Consider the following 18880-nt stretch of genomic DNA (forward strand, 5'->3'; position numbering starts at 1 on the left):
GTAGTGTAGTAAGTAAGGGAGTGTGTAAGGGTAGTGTAGTGTGTAGGGGGGAGTGTAGTGTGTAGGGGAGTGTGTAGGGGGGGTGTAGTGTGTAGAGGAGTGTGTAGGGAGTGTGTATGGGTAGTGTAGTGTGTAGGGGATTGTGTAGGGGTAGTGTAGTGTGTAGAGGGGAGTGTAGTGTGTAGAGGAGGGTGTAGGGGTAGTGTAGTGTGTAGAGGAGTGTGTAGGGGTAGTGTTGTGTGTAGGGGAGTGTGTAGGGGTAGTGTAGTGTGTAGGGGGGGTGTAGTGTGTAGAGGAGTGTGTAGGGAGTGTGTGTAGGGGTAGTGTAGTGTGTAGGGGAGTGTATTGTGTAGAGGAGTGTGTAGGGATAGTGTAGAATGTAAGGGAGTGTGTAGGGGTAGTGTAGTGTGTAGGGGGGAGTGTTGTGTGTAGGGGAGTGTATTGTGTAGAGGAGTGTGTCAGGGTAGTGTAGTGTGTAGGGGAGTGTAGTGTGTAGGGGAGTGTGTAGGGGTAGTGTAGTAAGTAAGGGAGTGTGTAAGGGTAGTGTAGTGTGTAGGGGGGAGTGTAGTGTGTAGGGGAGTGTGTAGGGGGGGTGTAGTGTGTAGAGGAGTGTGTAGGGAGTGTGTATGGGTAGTGTAGTGTGTAGGGGATTGTGTAGGGGTAGTGTAGTGTGTAGAGGGGAGTGTAGTGTGTAGAGGAGGGTGTAGGGGTAGTGTAGTGTGTAGAGGAGTGTGTAGGGGGTAGTGTAGTGTGTAGGGGAGTGTAGTGTGTAGAGGAGGTTGGAGGGGTAGTGTAGTGTGTAGAGGAGTGTGTAGGGGGGGTGTAGTGTGTAGAGGAGTGTGTAGGGAGTGTGTGTAGGGGTAGTGTAGTGTGTAGGGGGAGTGTTGTGTGTAGGGGAGTGTAACGTGTAGGGGAGTGTGTAGGGGTAGTGTAGTGTGTAGGGGAGTGTATAGGGGTAGTGTGTAGGGGAGTGTATAGGGGTAGTGTAGTATGTAGGGGTGAGTGTTGTGTGTAGGGGAGTGTGTATGGGTAGTGTAGTGTGTAGGGGAGTGTGTAGGGGTAGTGTAGTGTGTAGAGGGGAGTGTAGTGTGTAGAGGAGGGTGTAGGGGTAGTGTAGTGTGTAGAGGAGTGTGTAGAGGGTAGTGTAGTCTGTAGGGGAGTGTAGTGTGTAGAGGAGTGTAGTGTGTAGAGGAGGTTGGAGGGGTAGTGTAGTGTGTAGAGGAGTGTGTAGGGGGGGTGTAGTGTGTAGAGGAGTGTGTAGGGAGTGTGTGTAGGGGTAGTGTAGTGTGTAGGGGGAGTGTTGTGTGTAGGGGAGTGTAACGTGTAGGGGAGTGTGTAGGGGTAGTGTAGTGTGTAGGGGAGTGTATAGGGGTAGTGTAGTGTGTAGAGGAGGTTGGAGGGGTAGTGTAGTGTGTAGAGGAGTGTGTAGGGGGGGTGTAGTGTGTAGAGGAGTGTGTAGGGAGTGTGTGTAGGGGTAGTGTAGTGTGTAGGGGGAGTGTTGTGTGTAGAGGAGGTTGGAGGGGTAGTGTAGTGTGTAGAGGAGTGTGTAGGGGGGGTGTAGTGTGTAGAGGAGTGTGTAGGGAGTGTGTGTAGGGGTAGTGTAGTGTGTAGGGGGAGTGTTGTGTGTAGGGGAGTGTAACGTGTAGGGGAGTGTGTAGGGGTAGTGTAGTGTGTAGGGGAGTGTATAGGGGTAGTGTAGTGTGTAGGGGAGTGTATAGGGGTAGTGTAGTATGTAGGGGTGAGTGTTGTGTGTAGGGGAGTGTGTATGGGTAGTGTAGTGTGTAGGGGTAGTGTAGTGTGTAGAGGGGAGTGTAGTGTGTAGAGGAGGGTGTAGGGGTAGTGTAGTGTGTAGAGGAGTGTGTAGAGGGTAGTGTAGTCTGTAGGGGAGTGTAGTGTGTAGAGGAGGTTGGAGGGGTAGTGTAGTGTGTAAAGGGGTGTGTAGGGGGAGTGTAGTGTGTGGAGGAGTGTGTAGGGGTAGTGTAGTGTGTAGAGGAGGGTGTAGGGGTAGTGTAGTGTGTAGAGGAGTGTGTAGGGGGTAGTGTAGTGTGTAGGGAAGTGTAGTGTGTAGAGGAGGTTGGAGGGGTAGTGTAGTGTGTAGAGGAGTGTGTAGGGGGGGTGTAGTGTGTAGAGGAGTGTGTAGGGAGTGTGTAGGGGTAGTGTAGTGTGTAGGGGGAGTGTTGTGTGTAGGGGAGTGTAACGTGTAGGGGAGTGTGTAGGGGTAGTGTAGTGTGTAGGGGAGTGTATAGGGGTAGTGTAGTGTGTAGGGGAGTGTATAGGGGTAGTGTAGTATGTAGGGGTGAGTGTTGTGTGTAGGGGAGTGTGTATGGGTAGTGTAGTGTGTAGGGGAGTGTGTAGGGGTAGTGTAGTGTGTAGAGGGGAGTGTAGTGTGTAGAGGAGGGTGTAGGGGTAGTGTAGTGTGTAGAGGAGTGTGTAGAGGGTAGTGTAGTGTGTAGGGGAGTGTAGTGTGTAGAGGAGGTTGGAGGGGTAGTGTAGTGTGTAAAGGGGTGTGTAGGGGGAGTGTAGTGTGTGGAGGAGTGTGTAGGGGTAGTGTAGTGTAGTGTGTAGAGGAGTGTGTAGGGGGAGTGTAGTGTGTAGAGGAGGTTGTAGGGGGAGTGTAGTGTGTAGGGTAGTGTGTAGGGGGGGTGTAATGTGTAGGGGAGTGTGTAGGGGGAGTGTAGTGTGTAGGGGTAGTTTAGTGTGTAGGGGAGTATGTATGGGTAGTTTAGTGTGTAGGGGAGTGTGTAGGGGTAGTGTAGGGGGGAGTGTTGTGGTTAGGGGTAGTGTAGTGTGTAAGGGAGTATGTAGGGGTAGTGTAGTGTGTAGAGGAGTGTGTAGGGGGAGTGTAGTGTGTAGGGGTAGTGTAGTGTGTAAGGGAGTGTGTAGGGGGAGTGTAGTGTGTAGGGGGAGTGTTGTGTGTAGGGGGGTGTAGTGTGTAGAGGAGTGTGTAGAGGAGTGTAGAGTGTAGAGGAGAATGTAGGGGTAGTGTAGTTTGTAGAGGAGTGTGTAGGGGGTAGTGTTGTGTGTAGGGGAGTGTAGTGTGTAGAGGAGGTTGTAAGGGAAGTGTAGTGTGTAGAGGAGTGTGTAGGGGGTGTGTGTAGGGGTAGTGTAGTGTGTAGGGGGGAGTGTAGTGTGTAGAGGAGGTTGTAGGGGGAGTGTAGTGTGTAGGGTAGTGTGTAGGGGGGGTGTAGTGTGTAGGGGAGTGTGTAGGGGGAGTGTAGTGTGTAGGGGAGTGTGTAGGGGTAGTGTAGTGTGTAGGGGAGTGTAGTGTGTAGGGGATGTGTGTAGGGGGAGTGTAGTATGTAGGGGAGTGTGTAGGGGTAGTGTGTAGGGGAGTGTGTAGGGTGGAGTGTTGTGTGTAGGGGAGTGTAGTGTGTAGGGGAGTGTGTAGGGGTACTGTAGTGTGTAGGGGAGTGTGTAGGGGGAGTGTAGTGTGTAGGGGAGTGTAGTGTGTAGGGGAGTGTGTAGGGGGAGTGTAGTGTGTAGGGGTAGTGTGTAAGGGAGTATGTGGGGGTAGTGTAGTGTGTAGGGGTAGTGTAGTGTGTAGGGGAGTGTGTATGGGTAGTTTAGTGTGTAGGGGAGTATGTATGGGTAGTTTAGTGTGTAGGGGATTGTGTAGGGGTAGTGTAGGGGGGAGTGTTGTGGTTAGGGGTAGTGTAGTGTGTAAGGGAGTATGTAGGGGTAGTGTAGTGTGTAGAGGAGTGTGTAGGGGGAGTGTAGTGTGTAGGGGTAGTGTAGTGTGTAAGGGAGTATGTAGGGGTAGTGTTGTGGTTAGGGGTAGTGTAGTGTGTAGGGGGAGTGTTGTGTGTAGGGGAGTGTAGTGTGTAGAGGAGTGTGTAGAGGAGTGTAGGGGGTAGTGTTGTGTGTAGGGGAGTGTAGTGTGTAGAGGAGGTTGTAGGGGAAGTGTAGTGTGTAGAGGAGTGTGTAGGGGGTGTGTGTAGGGGTAGTGTAGTGTGTATGGGTAGTGTAGTGTGTAGGGGAGTGTGTAGGGGTAGTGTAGTGTGTAGGGGAGTGTAGTGTGTAGAGGAGTTTGGAGGGGTAGTGTAGTGTGTAGAGGAGTGTGTAGGGGGGGTGTAGTGTGTAGGGGAGTGTAACGTGTAGGGGAGTGTGTAGGGGTAGTGTAGTGTGTAGGGGAGTGTATAGGGGTAGTGTAGTATGTAGGGGTGAGTGTTGTGTGTAGGGGAGTGTCGTGTGGAGAGGAGTGTGTAGGGGTAGTGTAGTATGTAAGGGAGTGTGTAGGGGTAGTGTAGTTTGTAGGGGGGAGTGTAGTGTGTAGGGGAGTGTGTAGGGGGGGTGTAGTGTGTAGAGGAGTGTGTAGGGAGTGTGTGTAGGGGTAGTGTAGTGTGTATGGGTAGTGTAGTGTGTAGGGGAGTGTGTATGGGTAGTGTAGTGTGTAGGGGAGTGTATAGGGGTAGTGTAGTGTGTAGAGGGGAGTGTAGTGTGTAGAGGAGGGTGTAGGGGTAGTGTAGTGTGTAGAGGAGTGTGTAGGAGGTAGTGTAGTGTGTAGGGGAGTGTAGTGTGTAGAGGAGGTTGGAGGGGTAGTGTAGTGTGTAGAGGAGTGTGTAGGGGGGGGTGTAGTGTGTAGAGGAGTGTGTAGGGAGTGTGTGTATGGGGTAGTGTAGTGTGTAGGGGGAGTGTTGTGTGTAGGGGAGTGTAACGTGTAGGGGAGTGTGTAGGGGTAGTGTAGTGTGTAGGGGAGTGTATAGGGGTAGTGTAGTATGTAGGGGTGAGTGTTGTGTGTAGGGGAGTGTCGTGTGGAGAGGAGTGTGTAGGGATAGTGTAGTGTGTAAAGGGGTGTGTAGGGGGAGTGTAGTGTGTGGAGGAGTGTGTAGGGGTAGTGTAGTGTAGTGTGTAGAGGAGTGTGTAGGGGGAGTGTAGTGTGTAGAGGAGGTTGTAGGGGGAGTGTAGTGTGTAGTTTAGTGTGTAGGGGGGGTGTAGTGTGTAGGGGAGTGTGTAGGGGGAGTGTAGTGTGTAGGGGAGTGTAGTGTGTAGAGTTGTGTGTAGGGGTAGTGTGTAGATGGAGTGTACTGTGTAGGGGAGTGTAGTGTGTAGGGGAGTGTGTATGGGGAGTGTAGTATGTAGAGGAGTGTGTAGGGGTAGTGTGTAGGGGAGTGTGTAGGGTGGAGTGTTGTGTGTAGGGGAGTGTAGTGTGTAGGGGAGTGTGTAGGGGTACTGTAGTGTGTAGGGGAGTGTGTAGGGGGGAGTGTAGTGTGTAGGGGAGTGTAGTGTGTAGGGGAGTGTGTAGGGAGAGTGTAGTGTGTAGGGGAGTGTGTAGGGGCAGTGTAGTGTGTAGAGGAGTGTAGTGTGTAGAGGAGTGTGTAGGTGGGGTGTAGTGTGTAGGGGAATGTAGTGTAGTGTGCAGAGGAATGTGTAGGGGTAGTGTAGTGTGTAGGGTAGTGTAGTGTGTAGGGGGAGTGTAGTGTGTAGAGGAGTGTGTAGAGGAGTGTAGAGTGTAGGCGAGTGTAGTGTGTAGGGGTAGTGTAGTGTGTAAGGGAGTATGTAGGGGTAGTGTAGTGTGTAGGGGGAGTGTAGTGTGTAGGGGGAGTGTTGTGTGTAGGGGGGTGTAGTGTGTAGAGGAGTGTGTAGAGGAGTGTAGAGTGTAGAGGAGGATGTAGGGGTAGTGTAGTTTGTAGAGGAGTGTGTAGGGGGTAGTGTTGTGTGTAGGGGAGTGTAGTGTGTAGAGGAGGTTGTAGGGGAAGTGTAGTGTGTAGAGGAGTGTGTAGGGGTAGTGTAGTGTGTAGGGGGGAGTGTATTGTGTAGGGGAGTGTGTAGGGGTAGTGTAGTGTGTAGGCGAGTGTATAGGGGTAGTGTAGTGTGTAGGGGGGGAGTGTAGTGTGTAGAGGAGAGTGTAGGGGGAGTGTTGTGTGTAGGGGAGTGTTGTGTGTAGAGGAGAGTGTAGGGGGAGTGTAGTGTGTAAAGGGGTGTGTAGGTGGAGTGGAGTGTGTAGAGGAGTGTGTTTGTGGGAGTGTAGTGTGTAGGGCAGTGTATTGTGTAAAGGAGCGTGTAGAGGGAGTGTAGTGTGTAGAGGAGTGTGTAGGGGGAGTGTAGTGTGTAGGGAGGAGTGTAGTGTGTAGGGGAGTGTGTAGGGATAGTGTAGTGTGTAGGGGGGAGTTTTGTGTGTAGGGGGAGTGTAATGTGTAGAGGAGTGTGTAGTGGGAAGTGTAGTGTGTAGGGAGGAGTGTAGTGTGTAGGGGAGTGTGTAGGGATAGTGTAGTGTGTAGGGGGGAGTTTTGTGTGTAGGGGGAGTGTAATGTGTAGAGGAGTGTGTAGTGGGAAGTGTAGTGTGTAAGTGACTGTCATGTGTAGGGGAGTGTGTAGGGGGAGTGTAGTGTGTAGGGGTAGTGTAGTGTGTAAGGGAGTATGTAGGGGTAGTGTAGTGTGTAGGGGGAGTGTAGTGTGTAGGGGGAGTGTTGTGTGTATGGGGGTGTAGTGTGTAGAGGAGTGTGTAGAGGAGTGTAGAGTGTAGAGGAGGATGTAGGGGTTGTGTAGTTTGTAGAGGAGTGTGTAGGGGGTAGTGTTGTGTGTAGGGGAGTGTAGTGTGTAGAGGAGGTTGTAGGGGAAGTGTAGTGTGTAGGCGAGTGTATAGGGGTAGTGTAGTGTGTAGGGGGGAGTTTTGTGTGTAGGGGGAGTGTAATGTGTAGAGGAGTGTGTAGTGGGAAGTGTAGTGTGTAAGTGACTGTCATGTGTAGGGGAGTGTGTAGGGGTAGTGTAGGGTGTTGGGCAGTGGATAGTGTGCAGATCGATGGTAGTGCGTAAGGGGGTGTGTGTAGGGGTAGCAGCAGTAGATGAGAGAGAAAGTGAACTCTCTGAAATAGGTGAGGGATTTTGTTATATATATTTTTATGCAACATTTATTGAACTAGGCATGTCACTTAAGAACAAATTCTTCTTCACAATGACGGCCTACACAAGCCAAACCCAGACGCTGCTGGGCCAATTGTGTGCCACCCCTATGGGACTCCCAATCACGTCCGGTTGTGATACAGCCTGGATTTGAACCAGGGTGTCTGTAATGACACCTCTAGCACTGAGATGCAGTGACTTAGACCACTGTACCACCCGGGAGCCCAAAATAACCATGCTCAGATATGAAAGGGGGTAAATGACAGAGTAGTGGCCAAGAGTAGGTTGTGCGCTCATGTGTGTGTTTGTTTTCAGAGAGTTAGAGGGATGAATAAGATACAGGAAGTCAAAACAGCGGAACAGAGGATCATCATCATTGCTTGATTACAGAGCAGGCAGCTAAAGTGTGAGCGTGTGTTCGAACAAAAACACAACACACTGGCAACACTGACACAACACACTGGCAACACTGACACAACACACTGGCAACACTGACACAACACATTGGCAACACTGACACAAAACACTGGCAACACTGACACAACACACTGGCAACAAAGACACAACACACTGGCAACACTGACACAACACATTGCCAACACTGACACAACACACTGCCAACAAAGACACAACACACTGGCAACACAGACACAACTCACTGGCAACAAAGACACAATACACTGGCAACACTGACACAACACATTGCCAACACTGACACAACACACTGCCAACAAAGACAACACACTGGCAACAAAGACACAACACACTGGCAACACTGACACAACACATTGCCAACACTGACACAACACACTGCCAACAAAGACAACACACTGGCAACAAAGACACAACACACTGGCAACACTGACACAACACATTGCCAACACTGACACAACACACTGCCAACAAAGACAACACACTGGCAACACTAATACAACATACTGCCAACAAAGACAACACACTGGCAACACTAATACAACATACTGCCAACAAAGACAACACACTGGCAACACTAATACAACATACTGCCAACAAAGACAACACACTGGTAACACTAATACAACATACTGCCAACAAAGACAACACACTGGCAACACTGACACAACACACTGACAACACTAATACAACATACTGCCAACAAAGACAACTCACTGGCAACACTGACACAACACACTGACAGCACTAATACAACATACTGCCAACAAAGACAACACACTGGCAACACTAATACAACATACTGCCAACAAAGACAACACACTGCCAACACTAATACAGCATACTGCCAACAAAGACAACACACTGGCAACACGAATACAACACACTGCCAACAAAGACAACACACTGGCAACACAGACACAACACACTGACAACAAAGACACAACACACTGGCAACACTAATACATCACACTGGCAACAAAGACACAACACATTGCCAACACTGATATTACACACTGCCAACAAAGACACAACACACTGGCAACACTAATACAACACACTGGCAACAAAGACACAACACACTGGCAACAAAGACACAACACATTGCCAACACTGACACAACACACTGCCAACAAAGACCCAAGACACTGGCAACACAGACACAACTCACTGGCAACAAAGACACAACACACTGGCAACACTGACACAACACATTGCCAACACTGACACAACACACTGCCAACAAAGACAACACACTGGCAACAAAGACACAACACACTGGCAACACTGACACAACACATTGCCAACACTGACACAACACACTGCCAACAAAGACAACACACTGGCAACACTAATACAACATTCTGCCAACAAAGACAACACACTGGCAACACTAAGACAACATACTGCCTACAAAGACAACACACTGGCAACACTAATTCAACATACTGCCAACAAATACAACACACTGGCAACACTAATACAACATACTGCCAACAAAGACAACACACTGGCAACACTAATACAACATACTGCCAACAAAGACAACACACTGGCAACACTGACACAACACACTGGCAACACTAATACAACATACTGCCAACAAAGACAACACACTGGCAACACTGACACAACACACTGACAACACTAATACAACATACTGCCAACAAAGACAACACACTGGCAACACGAATACAACACACTGCCAACAAAGACAACACACTGGCAACACTAATGCAACACACTGGTAACAAAGACACAACACACTGGCAACACACTGCCATTAAAGACATAACATACTGGCAACACTGACACAACACACTGCCAACAAAGACACAACACACTGGCAACACTGACACAACACACTGGCAACAAAGACAACACACTGGCAACACTAATACAACAAACTGCCAACAAAGACAACACACTGCCAACACTAATACAACACACTGGCAACAAAGACACAACACACTGGCAACACACTGCCAACAAAGACATAACATACTGGCAAAACTGACACAACACACTGCCAACAAAGACACAACACACTGGCAACACTGACACAACACACTGGCAACAAAGACACAACACACTGGCAACACAGACACAACACACTGGCAACACAGATACATACAGACTCTTACGGACAGTTGTGGCTGCTTTGCATTATATATTGTTGTCTCTACCTCCTGACCTTTGTGCTGTTGTCTGTGCCCAAAAATGTTTGTACCATGTTTTTGTGCTGCTACCATGTTGTGTTGCTATCATGTTGTTGTTATGTTGTGTTGCTACCATGCTGTGTTGTCATGTGTTGCTACCATACTGTGTTGTCATGTGTTGCTGCCATGCTATGTTGTCATGTGTTGCTGCCATGCTATGTTGTTGTCTTAGGTCTCTCTTTATGTATGTATGGCAACACTGACAACACTGACACAACACATTGCCAACACTGACACAACACACTGCCAACAAAGACAACACACTGGCAACAAAGACACAACACACTGGCAACACTGACACAACACATTGCCAACACTGACACAACACACTGCCAACAAAGACAACACACTGGCAACAAAGAAACAACACACTGGCAACACTGACACAACACATTGCCAACACTGACACAACACACTGCCAACAAAGACAACACACTGGCAACACTAATACAACATACTGCCAACAAAGACAACACACTGGCAACACTAATACAACATACTGCCAACAAAGACAACACACTGGCAACACTAATACAACATACTGCCAACAAAGGCAACACACTGGTAACACTAATACAACATACTGCCAACAAAGACAACACACTGCCAACACTAATACAGCATACTGCCAACAAAGACAACACACTGGCAACACGAATACAACACACTGCCAACAAAGACAACACACTGGCAACACAGACACAACACACTGACAACAAAGACACAACACACTGGCAACACTAATACATCACACTGGCAACAAAGACACAACACATTGCCAACACTGATATTACACACTGCCAACAAAGACACAACACACTGGCAACACTAATACAACACACTGGCAACAAAGACACAACACACTGGCAACAAAGACACAACACATTGCCAACACTGACACAACACACTGGCAACAAAGACACACCACACTGGCAACACTGACACAACACATTGCCAACACTGACACAACACACTGCCAACAAAGACACAAGACACTGGCAACACAGACACAACTCACTGGCAACAAAGACACAACACACTGGCAACACTGACACAACACATTGCCAACACTGACACAACACACTGCCAACAAAGACAACACACTGGCAACAAAGACACAACACACTGGCAACACTAATACAACATACTGCCAACAAAGACAACACACTGGCAACACTAATACAACATACTGCCAACAAAGACAACACACTGGCAACACTGACACAACACACTGGCAACACTAATACAACATACTGCCAACAAAGACAACACACTGGCAACACTGACACAACACACTGACAACACTAATACAACATACTGCCAACAAAGACAACACACTGGCAACACGAATACAACACACTGCCAACAAAGACAACACACTGGCAACACTAATGCAACACACTGGTAACAAAGACACAACACACTGGCAACACACTGCCATTAAAGACATAACATACTGGCAACACTGACACAACACACTGCCAACAAAGACACAACACACTGGCAACACTGACACAACACACTGGCAACACTGACACAACACACTGGCAACACTGACACAACACACTGACAACAAAGACACAACACACTGGCAACAAAGACACAACACACTGCCAACAAAGACACAACACACTGGCAACACTGACACAACACATTGGCAACAAAGACACAACACACTGGCAACACTGACACAACACACTGGCAACACTGACACAACACACTGGCAACAGTGACACAACACACTGGCAAAAAAGACACAACACATTGTCAACACTGACACAACACACTGCCAACAAAGACAACACACTGGCAACACTAATACAACAAACTGCCAACAAAGACAACACACTGCCAACACTAATACAACACACTGGCAACAAAGACACAACACACTGGCAACACACTGCCAACAAAGACATAACATACTGGCAAAACTGACACAACACACTGCCAACAAAGACACAACACACTGGCAACACTGACACAACACACTGGCAACAAAGACACAACACACTGGCAACACAGACACAACACACTGGCAACACAGATACATACAGACTCTTACTGACAGTTGTGGCTGCTTTGCATTATATATTGTTGTCTCTACCTCCTGACCTTTGTGCTGTTGTCTGTGCCCAAAAATGTTTGTACCATGTTTTTGTGCTGCTACCATGTTGTGTTGCTATCATGTTGTTGTTATGTTGTGTTGCTACCATGCTGTGTTGTCATGTGTTGCTACCATGCTGTGTTGTCATGTGTTGCTGCCATGCTATGTTGTCATGTGTTGCTGCCATGCTATGTTGTTGTCTTAGGTCTCTCTTTATGTAGTGTTGTATCTCCCTTGTTGTGATGTGTGTTTTGTCCTATATTTAGATTGTTTTTATTTTTTTATCCCAGCCCCCATCCCCACAGGAGGCCTTTTGCCTTTTGGTAGGCCGTCATTGTAAATAATAATTTGTTCTTAACTGACTTGCCTAGTTAAATAAATGCTAAATAAATAAATAAAAACAAATACACTGAGTGTACAAAACATTAGGAACACATGCTCTTTCCATGACATAGACTGACCAGGTGAATCCAGGTGAAAGCTATGATCCCTTAGTGATGTCACCTGTTAAATCCACTTCAATCAGTGTAGATGAAGGGGAGGAGACAGGTTAAAGAAAAACTTTGAAGCCTTGAGACAATTGAGACATGGATTGTGTATGTATACCATTGAGGGTAAATGGGCAAGACAAAATATTTAAGTACCTTTGAATCTTTGAAATTGTTGATTGTTGCATTGATATTTTTGTTCAGTGTATGTACAATCACATACTGGAGATATAAAGATATGGGCAAAAATGAGGGTATGAACATGGAATATGTGTTTTTAGTGTTGGACTAAAATCAGGACCCGTGACCTCAGACACTCTGTAAGAGATGCACACTCCACTGAAGGAGACACACACACACTGAAGGAGACACACACACACACGGAAGGAGACACACACACACTGAAGGAGACACACACACACACTGAAGGAGAAACACACACACTGAAGGAGACACACACACTGAAGGAGACAGACACACACTGAAGGAGACACACACACACACGGAAGGAGAAACACACACACTGAAGGAGACACACACACACTGAAGGAGACACACACAAGCTGTAGGACACACTCAATGTAGGAGACACATTGTAGGATTGCGTGACTGGAGAGAGGGAGAAGGCCCAATTATGTGCCCTCCCACCCTACTCCCCCACTCTCCAGTGTTAATTTTATGCATGACGTGTGCAACCCTGCAGTGCTGCTGCCAGCACGACACACAGAGCTGCTCAGGATGATTGCAATTAAAGGGACTCTCTCCCTCCTTCCCTCCATCCCTTCCACCTCCTCTCTTCCCCTCATCCCTCGGTTCATTGTGCGATGGTTGTGAAGGATCGTCACTGGACTGGAGTGGTCTTAATCAGAGAGGTGTTGTACAAATACTCCCTATACCCCCTTCTCTCTCTCCTCCATTCTCTCTTCCCCCTCCCCCACTCTCTCCCTTTCTTTATCGTTCTTCTCTCTAAGAAGGAGTTGTCATAGCGGTCAGTGTTCTGACCTTCAGGTGCTGTTCATGTGTTAATGATAAGAGAGGAACAGAACATGGGGCACCACTGGTTTGATGACAGAGAAAAGAAAAGCGATGAATTCAATCAGGTCATATTAGAAAATAATAGAATACTTTATCGTCCATTAAAACAGGTTAATATTATATGGATATCCTTGCAGAGTATACAGTATATTGCTACACTGAAATCAACCTACTATACCCCCCCCCCCCTGATGGGCCACACTGGCATTACACTACAGAGTACAGAATGAGAAAGAAAAAGATAAGAGGGGATAAAGAGAAAGTGGCAGGGATGGAGGAATAGAGATGGATGGTAAGAGAGGGTTAATGGAGGGATAGACGACGGAAAGGCAGTGACAGCTGGCAAGAGAGAGAACAGTGAATGTTGCCAGCCCCTGTGTTGATATTCCATCTCTCTCTACATCTCCCTATCTCTCTCTGTGGCTTGCCCGCTCACTGCCCCAGATGTTTCCTAATTACCACTGGTGTTAAAGATGCTCTTCATCTGGGCTGATTAAATAATCAAATAATTAATTAACCACCGGCCTACACAACCTCCTATGATCTGGCTCGCAGAGAGAGCAAGGGAAGACTAGACGGGAAGGAGAGAGAGAGGCGAGAGGGAGAGTGGGATAGAGAGAGAGATAGAGAGAGGGGTAGAGAAAGGGTGGGAGAGATAGGGAGAGACCCAAAACTCCACCATCAACCCACTGTCTGGGCTAAGGTCTTGACTATTTTGGATCTACTACCCATTCTCTTTCTATAACAACCTAATGGAGCCTTTCGAGTTAAGACCTTCTTTTGGTCTATGACGTACACCTGTGCTGGGGTCAAGTTCAGTTCATTTCAATGCAGTCAATTCAAGACATTAATAAAAATTCCACTTCAAGTAATGAAAAGTGTATTTTATTTTCAATAGGCAATTTTATTTTAAATTGCAATGAAGTTGGCCCCAACCCTGGCTGGCTCATATGGCACTGATAGACTAATGGTTGTGGGCAGGATGAGTGTACAAGTATATTTAACAGCCCACCACTGTAGAACGGAGTACAGGCACCAAGGACTCAATTTCAAATCATTTCAAATCCTTAAAAAGCTCTGAAAGAACAAAATGGCTTGAAGCGAAGGTGCAAGAATGACAACTGGACAGACAAATTTATACTAGATAAGCGATAAAGCAGGCTGGTGGTGGCTGCTTGAAATGGATGCTAGACTGTGAGGCGTGCGTGCACGTATGTGTGTGCGTGCGTGCATGTGTGTGTGTGTGTGTGTGTGGCATGGAATATGGCAAGGCCCTTTATGTTTCTGGACTAAAAGGCTTCATTTAAAAGATTACCCTGCAAGCTTGTCTCACCCTGTAAAAACGTCAGAATAATATTCTAAAACCCGAACACAGATGTAAGGGTCTGTATTTATGTGTTTCATTATATCTTCAAAGACCAATGAAATTAAACAAACGCAGACGTCGGTACAAAAGGGCCTGGGTAAAAATAGCCCTGTTCTGAGAGAGAGAGAGAGAGATCCTCTGTTCTCTGGAAGAGAGGTGAGAGCATTACTTCCGTCAGCAGCAATGCCAGACAGGGAGTGATAGAGATGAGTAGTAGGATAGAGAGAACAGAGACAAGGGGGAGAGGAGAGAGGAGAGGGTGGGTGGAGATAGGGAGGGAGATGGGCAATGAGGATAGAGAGAACATAACCATGAGGGAGGGGGATTGGGGAGACTGGAGAGACAGAGAGAAGAAGGGAGAGAGGGGAAGAGAAGGGTGAGGAGGGAGAGATGAGCACAGAGGATAAAGAGAGCAGAGACACTGGGGAGTGGGGAGAGAGAATAGGGGAGAAGGAGGAGGAATTAAAAAAGAGGAGAGAGAGAATGGAGACAGTATTAAAGGAAGGAGAAGAGGGATAGAATGGAGGCAGTATTAAAGGAAGGAGAAGAGGGATAGAATGGAGACAGTATTAAAGGAAGGAGAAGAGGGATAGAATGGAGACAGTATTAAAGGAAGTAGAAGAGGGATAGAATGGAGACAGTATTAAAGGAAGTAGAAGAGGGATAGAATGGAGACAGTATTAAAGGAAGGAGAAAAGGGATAGAATGGAGGCAGTATTAAAGGAAGGAGAAGAGGGATAGAATGGAGGCAGTATTAAAGGAAGGAGAAGAGGGATAGAATGGAGACAGTATTAAAGGAAGTAGAAGAGGGATAGAATGGAGACAGTATTAAAGGAAGGAGAAGAGGGATAGAATGGAGGCAGTATTAAAGAAAGCAGAAGAGAGAGATAGGCGGCTAGAGGAAATAGAAAAAGGGAGAGAGGAGGGAGAGAGAAGGAGGGAGAGATAGGTAGACAGGGCTAGAGGAGGTGACAAAGATGTTTTAATCATGGTTATTTCCGCTGGCGTAAGGTGGGAGCGTCAGCCAGCCGAGGAGGCAGCCTGCACCTTATAACAAAGCCCACTGTACTTCCTACACACACGGGAACACACACACACACACAAACGCCTACACATGCGCACACACTTCCTCCTCTGCCCCATTTTAAACACTCCTTTAGCCATAATAATTTTCATATAATTCACTTTCATACAATTCCTTCTCCTAATCATTATCAGGCCCACTAACGTTTTAATGACTTCATAAATTTAAGCTATAAAAAGTAATGGAGAAAGACAAATGAGATAATTAGGAATAAATCTTAGTGGAAAGCCATTTATCAAAACATGGAGAGGCCCTGAATATTCCCCGTCATTAGCCTAGAGTGTAATTAAGCAAGCCTCTCAGTTATGAAAGAAACCTGCTAGCAGAGATATTACATCCAAAAGCCTCACTCTTATTAAATTGACCGATGAATCTGCACACTATAATAAGATGTGGATTATTAGGATCCTTTTTAATTAAAAAGTGTGTTAGATTTCTGTATTGAAATTTTTAACGCTTTAATGGTGGCTTGAACTCGGCTCTGTGGTTATGGGGCAATGAGACAGAGAGAGAGAGGAAACGAAAGAGAAGAAAAGAGAGAGTTCTGTCTGGTCTGCTGTGTGTCAGAGGGAAGAAGAAAGGGAAAGGGGGATCAACAGATAAGATAAGTGATGGCTCATTCTTAGTATTATTTTCTTCCACTCCAGTGTGAAGAGTGTGTGTATAGTCTGTTAGAGTCTAATTGAACACAATGTTAATTAATATTGTCTTTAAAAGTGTAAAATAAAATGTATTGGTTTGGTCTGATTGTGAGAATTAGAATCATGTTCAGGGCAAAATCTCCCTCCCTCCCTCCCTCCCTCCCTCCCTCCCTCCCTCCCTCCCTCCCTCCCTCCCTGTCTCTCCCTCCCTCCCTCCCTCCCTCCCTCCCTCCCTCCCTCCCTCCCTCCCTCCATCCATGGGAAACATATGTTAACATTGCCAAAGCAAGTGAAATAGATAATAAACAAAAGTGAAAAGAATAAATACATTTAAAATGTCATATTATGTTGTGACAATGTGCAAATAGTGAAAGTACAAAAGGGAAAATGAATAAACATAAATATTGGTTGTATTTACAATGGTGTTTGTTCTTCACTGGTTGCCCTAATACTAAGAATGAACCATCACTTATCTTATCTGTTGATCCCCCTTTCTCCTTCCCTCTGACACACAGCAGACCAGACAAATGGTGCTGCTCTCTCTCGCTCTCTCCACTAAGAACAGATGTTTTTCAAAAGGATGTCGACAGAAAGTCACAGATTTTCAATTTTTCCTATTTGACCTTCACTTGTTTTCTTGAACAATACCCCCTTTTTATGTGCGTCAGATCTCTAGATATGATTTCTGAGCTCAATTTATTCCCTGTTTCCCTGCTTCGATTTTTTAGAGTATTTAAAAACATTGTATTTTGGAAGATATCTCTTAATTTTATTGTTTTATTTAAAGTGGAACTGACAGCGATTTAACTACTTGCAGACATTAGCCTTTAACTGTAGTGGGCTAAATCAGGGTCACACAGAGTGATTATTGGTAGTCTTAAATAAATCTACTTTGAAACAAAAGTATACACCTCACACACATGGTTATGGGCTTAAATACATAGAGTTGACATTTATTACATTTGTAATTTGCTTCCCAATATTACACTTTATATACACCACAGAAGGCTGAAATATCAAAACAATTTGACAGAGAAACACCAGATTTTTCAATTTTTCTTTAATAACCGTTATTAATGATGAAATTAGTCAAATATATGCATAACATTCCACCCATGAGGCCAAAGAGAGCGCTTTTGGTCATTGCCTGCAGGAAGGGGGTACACAAACAGACAATCATAGGGTGTGTTCGTAAATTCAGTCTGGAATGCCAGAGAGCGCTCTGGTCGACCGTATATTCAGAGCGTTTCGCCCTCGGAGCGTTCTGGCGGAGGAGTAGGGTTGATCCGAGCGGTCAAGCACCCGGCTAACTGTCTAACGTTGGCTAGCTTGCTAAATACTTCCAGACACAAATGAGAGAACACCTCACTCTGACCATTTTACTAGTCCTAATAGATCTGGTTAGGCTGTTTTCATGTTATCCATATCGTTGGAGACTGTAACTGTACTGCTGGCGACAATTTCATTAAGCTTCTTTTGCCGACGTTTACTGACACCGGCCATATTCAACACATTTTGAGCGTTTGTAAATTCATCAGTTATTCTGTGCTCTGGCACCCTCAGACAAGAATCTGTCACCCTCAGACGAGAGTGCTCTGAAATCGAAGTACAAGAAGTAGAATTTACAAACGCACCCATATCAGTCAAAAATATCAAATCCCCAGTTTATGCTACAAACCAACTTCATAAGAGGTTTTAAAAAAAAGTTATATTTGAAATCTTCCACACTTAATGACGTAGAGTAAGGCATTATTGGCAGAATACATGGATGCTTTGGTAGTGCAACAAATATTGCTATCAGGTTGTAAATCACAGCTGGCCAAGTGCATTGTTTGCTGCCTTCGGGATGCACTGTTTCAGTTTCAATTGGACGAAAACGGACGATCGTAACAAAAGCTGTGAATGTCAATACAATCAAAGTAGCAAGTGCAATGATCACAAATCCGTCCCAATTTTGGTAATAGGCTAGCTTATCTATGTATATAGCAAGCTAAACACACTGAGCCTAATGTTAGCTAGCTGGCTGCTGGGAGAATGTAATGTATTTGGGTGAGTGGATGACTTTTTCAACATATCGTTTTTCGGTGGCTACAGCTAGAGATGCAGGTTTCATTTGGTTAAATAGCAAGAAATGTAATTCCCTTTGCTAGCTAGCTATGCTGAACTTGAACTGCGGTTATCCAGTTAGAATATCTTAGTTGTCAATCAAATGTATTTGGGATCGATCCAAAGGACGGGCAGGCAAGCAAGTTCCCAATCAGTTGACAAAACGTGGGTTGGGAAAAGGTTGCATTAGCAGAAGGACGAGCAGGCTACTATTCCCCATAATTTATCAGTGCAATTTTGACGACCAACTACAAGCTGAAAAAAGAGGGGGTTTATCTAATTTACTGTTCCCTAGTTAGATTTTTGCTCATCTTGCTCTAGCTAGCATTAGTTGTTCATCTTGTTGATGTGCATATGCAACCGAGGGACTCCCGTGGTATTTACATACTTGCAGAAATCCATTCAAGTGTATTTTGTGGTTTTGGCGAATGCTTTCTAATGATCTAAAGTCACAGAGCTGGGACTGCCTGTAAACACACAGTCCAGTTCAAAGGGAATGATATGTCTATTGTATTTCTGATTGGCTATGGCGCACCGGTCTGTGTAAAGTCCTGGACAAGAC

The sequence above is a fragment of the Oncorhynchus mykiss genome, chromosome 7, assembly GCF_013265735.2.
Source record: "Oncorhynchus mykiss isolate Arlee chromosome 7, USDA_OmykA_1.1, whole genome shotgun sequence".
Classification (NCBI taxonomy): Eukaryota; Metazoa; Chordata; class Actinopteri; order Salmoniformes; family Salmonidae; genus Oncorhynchus; species Oncorhynchus mykiss.